Genomic DNA, 11,981 nt, shown 5'->3' with positions numbered 1-11,981 from the left:
CTTCGAAGGGACCAACGAATTTGGGGCTGAGCTTCCCCTTCCTTCCAAAACGAAATACACTCTTGGTTGGAGAGACCTTGATAAAAACCTTATCTCCAACCGCAAAAGTCAGTTTCCTACGCCGCTGATCGGCGTAGCTCTTCTGTCGACTCTGAGCAGTCAGTAGCTTCTTTCTGATCATGTGGACTTGCTCAGTATAATGCTGCAACACAATGGGCGAGTCCAAGGTTCGCTCACCCACTTCACCCCAATGGATTGGTGATCTACAAGGTCGCCCATACAAGGCTTCATACGGCGCCATCCCAATGCTAGCGTGGTGGCTATTATTATAAGCAAATTCAGCCAACGCTAGGTGGGAATCCCAATCACCTTTCCATTCCAGCATACAGGCTCTTAGCATATCTTCAAGAGTCTGTATGGTTCATTCTGATTGCCCATCTGTTTGAGGATGGAATGCTGTACTGAACTTGAGTTTCGTCCCCAGGGCTTTCTGAAGCTGCTCCCAAAAGTGAGAAGTGAACTTCGGGTCACGATCGGATATGATCGAAATCGGCACTCCATGGAGTCTAACGATTTCCCGAATGTAGATCTCTGCCAATCGTTCAGTTGAGTATCGAGTGTTGATTGGCAGGAAGTGAGCAGACTTGGTGAGTCTGTCCACGATCACCCATATCGAATCGTGTTGTCTCTTGGATCGAGGCAATCCAACGATGAAATCCATCGTAATGCCTTCCCATTTCCATTCTGGAATCTCGATCCGTTGCATCTTTCCACCAGGTCGCTGATGTTCGATCTTAACTTGCTGACAGATCAAACACTTCGAGACAAACGTATCCACATCACGCTTCATACCCTTCCACCAGTACTTTCTCTGCAAATCTCGGAACATCTTCGTACCTCCAGGGTGAATGGTGTACTTGCTATTATGAGCCTCCTGGAGTACTTCCTGTCTTAGCTCAGGGTTATTTGGAACCCAAATCCTTTCTTCCATCCATATTTCTCCATCTTCTTTCAAATGGAAGAAAGTGTCATCTTTTTCAGCACGAGCTTTCAATTCCAAGTACTGGAGATCCTTGAACTATTCGGCTACGATGCGATCGAGAAACTCAATGTGGATCGTTAAACATGACATTTGGATTCAGCCAGAATCAGCAAAAAAATGGCTTCCAGTTGACGAAATCCTCCATCAACTTCCATCGTCCGGTTAGGCTGGCCAGAGTGCCAACAGTCTTGCGACTAAGGTCATCTGCTACAACATTCGCCTTTCCAGGGTGATAGGAAAGCGTGAATTCATAGTCTTTGAGGAATTCCAGCCATCGCCACTGCCGTATATTGAGTTCTTTTTGAGAAAAGAGGTATTTTAGGCTTTTATGGTCCGACATGACCTCAAATTTCTCTCCATAAAGGTAGTGTCGCCAAATTTTAAGTGCGAACACTACCGCGGCAAGCTCAAGATCGTGGGTTGGATAATTTTTCTCATGGACTCTCAACTGTCGTGACGCATAGGCGATTACTTTGCCATGCTGCATCAACACACAACCCAGACCTGTTCCTGAGGCATCGGTATATGCCACGAAGCCTCCCTGACCAGAAGGTAAGGTAAGGACAGGGGCAGTGGTAAGCCTCTGTTTGAGAACCTCAAAGCACTCCTTACACTGGTCAGTCCATTCAAACTTGACTCCCTTTTTAAGTAATTTTGTCATCGGTATGGCGATTCGGGAGAAGTCTTAAATGAACTTCCGATAATATCCGGCAAGTCCAAGGAAGCTACGGACCTCAGTGATATTTTCTGGCTGCTTCCAGTCCATCACAGCTTCCACCTTCGCAGGATCTATTGCGATTCCATCTTTCGAGATCACATGACCAAGGAACATCACTTTGTCTAGCCAGAATTCACATTTTGAAAACTTAGCATAGAGTTGGTTATCTTGAAGGGTTTTCAAGACGATTTTCAAGTGCTACATGTGTTGTTCCTTGTTCTCAGAATATACGAGAATGTCATCAATAAAGACGATGACAAAGCTATCCAAATATGGTCTGAATATCCGGTTCATTAGATCCATAAAGGCAGCAGGCGCATTAGTGAGTCCGAAGGGCATTACTACGAACTCATAATGGCTGTATCTCGTTCTGAAGGCCGTCTTGGGTATATCCTCCTCCTTTACTCTGAGCTGATGGTACCCAGACCTGAGGTCGATCTTGGAGAACACCCTCGTTGTCCTGAGTTGATCGAATAAGTCCTCAATCCGAGGCAACGGGTACTTATTTTTAACAGTTGCCTGGTTAAGCATCCGATAATCGATGCATAACCGAAGGGATCCATCCTTCTTCTTTACAAACAGCACTGGGGCTCCCCACGGTGACACACTAGGACGGATGAACCCTTGTTCCATCAGTTCTTCCAACTGACACTTTAACTCACTGAGTTCAGCTGGCGCCATTCGATACGGGGCTTTGGATATCGGCGTTGTTCCAGGTAAGGATTGAATTCCAAATTCAACCTCACGAAGTGGCGGAAGTCCTGGCAATTCCTCAGGAAACACATCGGGAAACTCCCGCACCACTTCCAAACTTTCAAAGGGTTGGTCATTGGATTTTTCCACCGAGAGACTCAACAGGAAGGCCACACAACCCTTCCTAAGGTATTTTTGTACCTTAAGTGCTGATATGAGCCTTTTCTATGGAACTGGTTTGGATAACCGGTATTCCATCTTAGGCAATCCAGGTCGAGATAGAATTACTCTGCCCTCGCGGCACAGAATCTTGGCATTATTCTGAGCCAACCAATTCATTCCCAGAATGACATCGTACTGTATCATATCAATCAGGATGGTGTCAGTAGGCAAGTGTTGCCCTGCTATCTCAATATCCAAATTTTTCACACACCGAATACATTTGGTGCGTGAACCCAACGGGTTATACACTTTGATCATTTTATCAATCGGTTGCACCGAGGCGTGGAGTTGTTCGGTGAAATCGTCAGAGATAAACGTATGAGTAGCACCACAATCAAACAAGACGTAAGCTGCATGTCCATTAACAGGTATGGTGCCTTCAATCAGGTCAGCATTTTCGACTTGTTCAGTCGTTACAGCATATACACGACCTACAGCAGGCCTTTGTTCTACTCTAGGTGGAGGTCGTTGAAACTGAGAACGTTGTGGCGCTGGTCGAGAGGGTCCGGCAGATCCGGCATTACTCCTCTGTTCATCTGCAGCCTTCTTGGCGCAATCCCTTATAAAGTGGCCCATTTTGCCACAATACAAGCACCCACCAATGTCACGAGGACATGGCTTTCCGGGGTGGTTCATACGACACCTTGGGCAGCTGAAGTTGGACTACTGACCATTTAGAGTTGGGTTCTGTCTTGGCCTCACGACTTGCTGAGTGTTGTTCCCTCCTTAGAACTTCTTCTTTTGAAAGGGTTGTCGTGAACCCTGGCCACTTGGGAACGTCCTTTTACGATTCCCAACATTCACTATGGGCTTCTTTGCTATGATCACTTTAGATCGCGCCCAATCCTCTTGTATTTTTGAAGCTGCTGCTACTGCAGCCTGAAAAGTCGAAGGCATGCTTGTTATCACTCGAGATCGCAGCCCTTCGCGCAGACCATTCACATATTTATCGGCCCTTTCTTGGTCTGTTTCGAACAATCGAGAGCAGTAGCGCTCTAGATTCTGAAATTTGGTGGTATAGTCCATTAGACTCATACCGCCCTGTTCCAACTCCAGAAACTCCATCTTTTTCTTGTTTCTGGAATACAACGGGAAGTAGTTATCCATAAAAGTCCTCCGAAAGTCAGTCCAAGGAATGACTTCGACTTGTGAGAACTGGATAAGTTTAGTGGTATCCCACCACTTCCGTGCATTGTCTTTCAACCGATACGTGCCAAAGTTGGTCTTCTTTTCCTCTGGTACTCCCAGTACTGAGAAGGCACGTTCTGTCTCTTCGATCCAACTCTCCGCGAGCTCAGGATCGGCTCTGCCAATGAAAACTGGCGGGTCAAGCTTGAGGAACTTCTCATAAGTCACTCCTCCCAGGTGCTCGTTTCGTGGTGCGACTGGTTCTGGCCTTGTTTCACGGATGGCTGTAACCAGGTTGTTGAGTGTTTCCAACAGGAATCCTTGCATATGGGACTCCTCGCTCGGCATGGTTCTCCTCGTTGTAGGAGCCATTTATCTATGCACACACAAGCACTTGTTTTTAGTTTCTCAATGTATATATATGGAAGTAAAAAGCTTTATTTACTTAATATACATCACATTTACACAAGCATCACCTTAAACAAAATGTCATGCCGCACTGGCAGACTTTAGGCGTTGAGAAACTATATACATGAGTCTACTGACTCCAAAACATCACCAGTCTCTTTAAGACTTGGATTTCTTTGATGAAGACGAACTCCAAAAGGTCCATCTATTGCCACATGGCCTTGGTGCAGGCACTACTAGCTTTGGCTTGGGCGACACTTCCGCACTCTCAAGCGAATATTGGGGATACATGAGGGAATTCAGTCCACTCTCCCAGTCGGCAAGATTAAGACTCTGGGAGTCTAAAATAATGATCAGTGAACAGAAGGAATCCCCTCTTTCGTTCCTGCCATTTAAGCTCGGCGTATGTGATGCCGGATGGTAGCTTGGCGAGTAATAGACCTCCGCAGGGAAGTTCAAGTCAAAATCCCTCAGCCTTGGTAATTCATCAAGAGATGTTGGGGTATGGTTGCTCCCAACACTAGAGTGATGCGGTCCACTGACACGCGAAGTCTCATCCCTGAGACCCTTTGAAGCCCGCCGACCCATATCGGCGGTATATTTCCTTTGGCACTCGTTGGCGGAATGCCCATCTTCGCCACAGTATTGGCAGTCTTGGACTTCATACGGGCATATCCCTCATCGTGCATGACCTTGCAACGATAGCAATATCCTCGGGAGTCATGAGTTGCCATCTATACAAAGATGCACCCAGATCAGAACAAAAGTATAAAAACATATACTTACAGTGCGATATCGGGACCATGACGGATCTTGAACCAGGTTTCTCAGACTCATGCTCTGATACCAATTTTGTAACCCCCCGGATTTCCAAAACAAAGCTAAGTTAAAATTTTCATGAATTTCTTTTTTTTTTTTCTTTGCAGCGGAATTTAGAAAAGCTTTTAGCAGCGGAATCAGACAATAATGAGTCGTCAGTTTTAGAAAATTCCGAGTACGTTGCAGGTATGTGGCCAAGCAACTCATTGACCACCAAAGTGTTCTATTTTATCGAAAACCACTTGTTTATTACAACATTACTGCTTAGAAAAACAGTGTAGGTTCAATAAAAATGAAGTAGTACAACTCTGTCTAGAGAAACCCTGGAACTCGATGCCGCCTTGCTCCGCATATCGCCATGCAGGTACAACACCTGAAATCCCCATAAAACGGAGTCAGAACCACTGATGGTCTGGTAAGCATGCAGTCATACATCCATTTAACTCAAATACAATAATGACCACTAAGGGTCGCAAAGCGCAATAACGATGCTCAAGCCTCCAAGACTTAGCGTATATCGCAGGAGCCTCCTCAGGGCTATGAGTTGAACATCCGCTCAAGTCTTCATGACTTAGAGCAAGCCTTTTCAGGGCTGTGATTTGAATAACCGCTTAAGTCTCCACGACTTAGCCATGACCTCTTTCGGGTCTCAAGTGATGTCTAGCTCAAGTCTTCATACTTGGCACATCTGTATCCCACGCATCTAAGGACAACTCCTCGAGCTTCGCTTAGTCGTGCGGATACAACACAGGTCTTTGCCCAGTCGATCCAGTAGTATACCGAACATGACACCTTCACAAAGGTTATGCAGGACTGACTCAACACGTCATCCACTCATACATTCAAAGCATCGTTGTACCTAGAACTAATGCATTGTTTGATAATTAACCGCTCCCGTCTTTGGTACGCAGGTAGAGCTATTGTTCGGGCATCAACGCGACGTTCTGGGGGTTGATTATTCTATGTATTTTAGATACCCCAGAGGCCTGTTGACCCTATCCATAGTAGGGCAGTTTGTTTCAACTGGGAGAACCCTACTAGGCCCATATTCGGATGCATCCTCTACTTGCAGTAGTTGGGTTCAATCCTTAGATCTTAAGGATAACCACGACCCCAAAACCCATGAGTGACTGAGGCCATCGTGGACTCTATCAGGTCCAAAGTAAAATACATGTCACTCAGGGCTGTACCATCACTGTCATTTCACAGTGAGCATAATTCCTGAAGGGGTCTGCCAGTCTTACAATTACTTGGACAGAATCTGCATGCCATTTAGACAGCCCGTGCTTTTAGCACTACGGGAGTATGTACCCGACCCCATTCAGTCTGCCCCAACATAGTCATTACTGAGGGGGTACCCCTAACACGATTTTCAACCGCGGGGTATGTGCGACCTTAAGTCTTATTCATATGCATGCAGAACACTGCTCTTGGCACTTCGGTCACCACGAGCATCACACCTCTTTGGGTGGAAACAACACACTCTGGCTCTTCGGCCCTTACGAGTCTGGTTGTGTAACCGTTCTCAATGAGCATGCATATGACTCGATCTAAATAGATCGACTACTCGGCGTATTTTTACGCGACGAGTACAAACCTAGCCAAGGCGCAACCTCTACTCCGGCTCAGCGGCCCTTACGAGCAAGGTGCCCTTGTAGGCACAAGGATACGAGCCGATCTGGCATCGTTCCATCAATGGACATCATTATGCCGTTCGACTGGTTCCGACAGCTCTTCTGCCAACCATTTCGTCAGCACCTCCCCTGCTCTATCGGCAGCGGTGCGACGAACCCTTCTACGTTTGTAGAAGGCAATACATGAACCGGGTAGCACTCTGCTATATGTCAGAGTATCCTGCTACGTTCTTTCTGAGCTATTCTTAGCTTCTTCAGGAATTTCAGCAGCACTTCCTCTCTTTTACTGAGAAAGCGTGTGTTTCTTTTATCCATTTCAGCGGCATCTCCCCTCTTTGGTAGAAAATCGCCACGCTTAGTTCGGGGAAATGGATGCGCACCGTTGTGCGTACTTTGCATCCATCAAGGTTGCAGGAACCCTGGGCCATAGCCAGGCCATACGTAATTGACTTAGTTTTTACGTAAAAAGCATTTTGCCAAAAAGTGAAGCCTTTCCAATAGGGGCTTCATTCGTCAAGCAGAATCTTGAACGAGGAGCGGTCAGGGAATCGCATTGGCGATTTGGATTTTGATCTCCATTTGAATGCTCATTTATGCGCTATATATGTAGTATAAGCAGAAGCCTGTGCTTTATACAGCGGCGGCGTAAAGAAATGCATATACTATTGTTCAGGGTGTGTAACTGAACGAAATATTCTACATATATAACAAAACAGAAGCCTTGGCATCGTTCGACGCGACGGCGTAAGTAAATATATTGCAGAAAGCAGGAGCCTTGGCATCGTTCGACGCGACGGCGTAAGTAAATGCATAATCGGAAGTGCAGTAATCGGAAGTGCAGAAAACAGGGAGCCTTGGCATCATACGACGCGACGGCAAAGGTAAATTACATAGCCTGTGCGATATAAGATGCGTCGGCAGAATCAGCAGATATACACCTAAATTCGTATCCAACGATAGTTACGAGGCGAGCGGGTGAACACCGAAGTGTTCTGAAGGGCTCAACCAAGAACTAGGGCGAGATACCATTTTAAAAATGCATATACTGCGTATTTGAACATAGATATATCTGACGATAGTTCCGAGACGAGCGGGTGAACACCGAAGTGTCCAAAAAGGGCTCAATCAAGAACTAAAGCAAGATACTATTTCAGAAAGTATATTCTATATACAAACAATCAAATACTTGAGAGAGATGGATCAACGAAGCGAACTTACTTTAAATCGTGGAAGAAACGGCTCCGGGTTGCTTCTTTGGCTTCGAGCCTTCCTTCGAGAGGTCAGACTAAGTCAGATGAAGCTGACTTAGTTGAGAAAGAGGTAGAGCAGGTCAAGCTACTCAACCTAAGTGGTTTGAACCAAACAGGGTTCGATCCAAGTCAACTGGGTTCAGCAGGTTCGAACTCAGCTCAAGTAGGCTAAGTCTGGGTTCAGAAACCCAAACCGGAATCAGGACCAAAAAGGACTTTGACTTTGACTTTAAACCCAACTAGGTTCAAGTCAAGTCAACTGGGTTTGGACCAGGTCAAGTGGGTTCAGACCCAGGTCAGGTGGGTTAGGACCAGGTCAGGCAGGCTCAGGCTAAGTCAGGCAGGCTCAGACCAGGTCAGGTGGGCTAGGCTAGGTAGGGGAGGTTTAGGAGAGAGAGAGAAGGCAAGAGAGAGAGGGGGTCGATTTTTATGAGAAGAGAGAGAGTGGGGAGGGCTATTTATAGCCCAAGCCCACCTCCTCTAGGGTTTTTTCCCATGCCCCTTCTACCCCCTTGGCTTCTTTTTAATTCCAAGAGGTTCCTTGGTGTGGGGCCCACTTGGATATTCCATGAGATATTTTTGTGGGTCCCACTAGATATTTTCTGAGGAATATTTCTGTGGGTCCCACCAATATTTTCGTGGGTCCCGCAAGAATTTCGGGTTTCCGGCGATTTTTTTCCGAAAATTTCTGAGTACGCCATTCCCTTCGTATTGACGTAACTAAGAAAGTTGGCTCGTAGGAATCCTTTGATTTCATTCAGGTAGGAAGTTATGGCTTCCAGAATGTTTGAGCATATATTCGCGATTTGACGAATATCCTAAGTATAACTGGCTCGCAGGAATTGATTCGTTTCGCATTCTGAGAAAAATGCTATTTTTACCGGTAAATGCCTCATGAATTTTATTCAGATATTTTCTGAAAAATTGCGGGTCTTACAACAAACCTGAGCCTCATTTTGATGAGGTATTTCATTTCCCGGTCAGGTTAAGGGTTAAACCTGAGCTTCGTTTCTACACGAGGTATTTTCTGTCTCATCCAGGTTAAGGGCAAAACCTGAATCATACTTCTTTTGAAGTAAATTTTTTTCCTTTATTCTCCATTTCATATCTACCATTTTCATCAGGGCTAATTTCTTCATACCCAGTCAGATCCTTCTAACTGGGGCATTTTTATAGCCAAAATTTGGTGTGCTTTTCTTTGCCACTAAGCTCGTCTTCAAGCCGGCTTAGTAGCAAAGAGGGGCATCTATAAACACCCCAAATTTTCCACATCCATTCTCAAATTTTCCAAATCTTCAAGCCGGCTTAGTAGCAAAGAGGGGCATCTGTTAGGTCAGTGTAGGAGTCAAACCCTGAGTTAGTTTCAGAAAATTACCATTTTACCCATTTTCATTAGGAAAATTACCATTTTACCCCTAGGTCATCCCAAACCCTAGTTAGTCGGAGTCAACTAAGCTCATTGGTTAATTCAGAACATTTAGAATATCAGTCATTTCAAATTCATTTGAGCTCACAGTGAGAAAGTCATTTTCATTTCTGATCATTCCTGCCAAAATGGGATCATTTCTTCAGAAATGAGCTCATTTCTTGCTCAAATCCAAGCCAATTGTCTCTGAGTCAGTCAGTCATACTCTTCAGAGTCTAACTTGAGCTCACCAGAAGTTCAAGCACTCCAGTTTCAGTTCAAAACCATTTCCAAGTGTCCAGGAGCCCATTTTAGTCCATTTCAGCTCTTTCAGCTAAAATTGAGCTAAGTTCAGCCAATTGAGCTAGTGTTCGAGCTTCGATTTTAGTTCATGTCAGTATTATTGACCTTTTTTTTAGCTCAAAGCCATTTAAAGTTCGTAATTCACTTCACCCCAGTGACCATTCCGTACCATTTCTCTAAAAATCGCAGTTTTTCTTGAAAATTCCGTCAGAAAGGTCCGTTGAGTCAGTGCCTGGTCAGTTTATTTGAGTTCTGAAACTCTAAAATCCAGCTTATTTTAGTTCAATCCAGCTCGAACCCCAATTTTCAGTGTCACTCTGACCTAGTAGAGTCCCGAAAACCATTTCTTGAGCTATTTTGCAAATTTTATCAATTTTAATGCTTTTTAAACTGATACAAGTGTCAATCGGGGTCTGACATCCAAAATTCTTTATTCAAGGTTAGCATTTCGCATAGCATTTCATATCATTTCTCATCATTTCATATCATTTCTCAGCATTTCATAACATTTCATCACATTTTATTTCATTTTCGAAGTCCAGAACTCCAGTTTTATAAATTTCAATCCAGATCAAGTTTCAAAAGCTTTCAGAAATCAATTTCAAACCCCGGGTTTTTCAAAATTGACAATTCTACCCCGGGAGTCTAAATTTGAAATATTTTCTTAAGAAAAACAATCTAGATTTCTTTCAAAATTAAATTTTCAAATTTTACACTGGATTTGCGTCGCAATGAGCTATTGAACTTCAAAATCTGAGCTCGTTTCAAAAACTGCCAAAAATAGCTTGTTTTGTTTTGAAAATATTTTTCTCGAGAAAAACAATATGGATTTCTTTCAAAATTAAATTTTCAAATTTTACACTGGATTTGCTTCGCAATGAGCTATTGAACTTCAAAATCTGAGCTCGTTTCAAAAACTACCAAAAATAGCTCGTTTAGTTTTAAAAATATTTTCTCAAGAAAAACAATCTGGATTTCTTTCAAAATTAAATTTTCAAATTCTACACTGGATTTGCTTCGCAACGAGGTATTGAACTTCAAAATCTGAGCTTATTTCAAAAATGGCCAAAAATAACTCGTTTCGTCTGAAAAAAATTGAAAAGACTATTTTACCCCTCCAATCGTTAAAATGAGTTTCAAAAGTGGAATTTGGACCCGCTCTGAGATGTCCCATCCATTTGCAATTTCTTCTTTTAATTTATAAGAAAAGAAAAAAAATGTATCTTTTTCTTTATTTTTTTTGTTTATTTTATTTTATTTTATTTTATTATTTTATTCTTCCTAAGGTGGGACCCACAAGGGGGTCAACCACCCTAGCCCACCTTCCAGCCCACTTCCTTTCCTTTTTTCCCTCCATTTTCTTTTTTTTATTTTTATTTTTTTATTTTCTTCTTTCTTTCTTTTTTTTTCTTCCCTTTTCTTTCTTTTTGTTTTTTTTCTTTATTTCTTTCTTTCATCCTTTTTCTTTCCTCTCCCTCCACTCACGTATGGGAGTCCAACTTCCCTTTTCCTTCCTCTTTCCCTCTCCTTTCTTTCTTTCTTTCCTTTTCCTTCCCTTCCTTCCTTCCTTTTCCCTCTTGCCCAACCATTCACGTAGATGGTTGTTCTTCCTATTAACCATAATATTAGGAAACTTAGGTTGAAAAAAGATTAGACCCTAAGTTATGGTAAAAAAGAAAAGAAAAAAAAAGAATGGAGGCAGCCTATTCCTCTCAACTCATGTCTCTCTCTCTCTCTCTCTCCCTCTCTCTCTCTCTCTCTCTCTCTCTCTCTTTTGAGTTGCAGCCTCCATGGCTGCATTTTCAACATTTCTTCCGCCACTCCCTCTGGCATCCCTTTGAAGTCCAGCATCTTCAAGTCTCACAGCACCACCAAGGAGCTTCTCTCTCCAGCCAAGGCAGCAGCATCTCCAGCTCTTCAACACCATCAGCCACCTTCACCAAAAAGCTTCAGACTTGTCACCATCTTCAAGTGCTCCTTCTCAGCCTCTTATCACCTCCAGCCGGTTCACAAGCCACAGCATCCATCCAGCCTCCTTGGTAGCAGCTGATACTACCGCAACCTTCAGCCATGTTCAAGCAGCACTCCTTCAACCTTCACCCCCCTTGCAGCCACTTGCAGCAGCCGACCCATTTCATCAAGTTTGCAGCTGCGTGCCTCCTCCACCTCCAGCAGCAACCTCTCCACCTTGCTCCAGCTGCTAACCCCAACCAACAAAACAAGTTGCAGCCACCGCCATTTCCAGCAACAACAAAGGTTTTTTTCGTAGTGGCAGCCTTGAACCTGCTACCCCATCCGGCGTCATCTCTTCTAGCTCCTTCCCTTTTGCAGTCATCGGTCCAGCCAGTGCAAGAATCGA

The sequence above is a fragment of the Nuphar pumila genome, chromosome 1, assembly GCF_984573655.1.
Source record: "Nuphar pumila chromosome 1, dmNupPumi1.hap1.1, whole genome shotgun sequence".
NCBI classification, from domain to species: domain Eukaryota; kingdom Viridiplantae; phylum Streptophyta; class Magnoliopsida; order Nymphaeales; family Nymphaeaceae; genus Nuphar; species Nuphar pumila.
Note: the sequence above shows the minus strand (reverse complement) of the source record.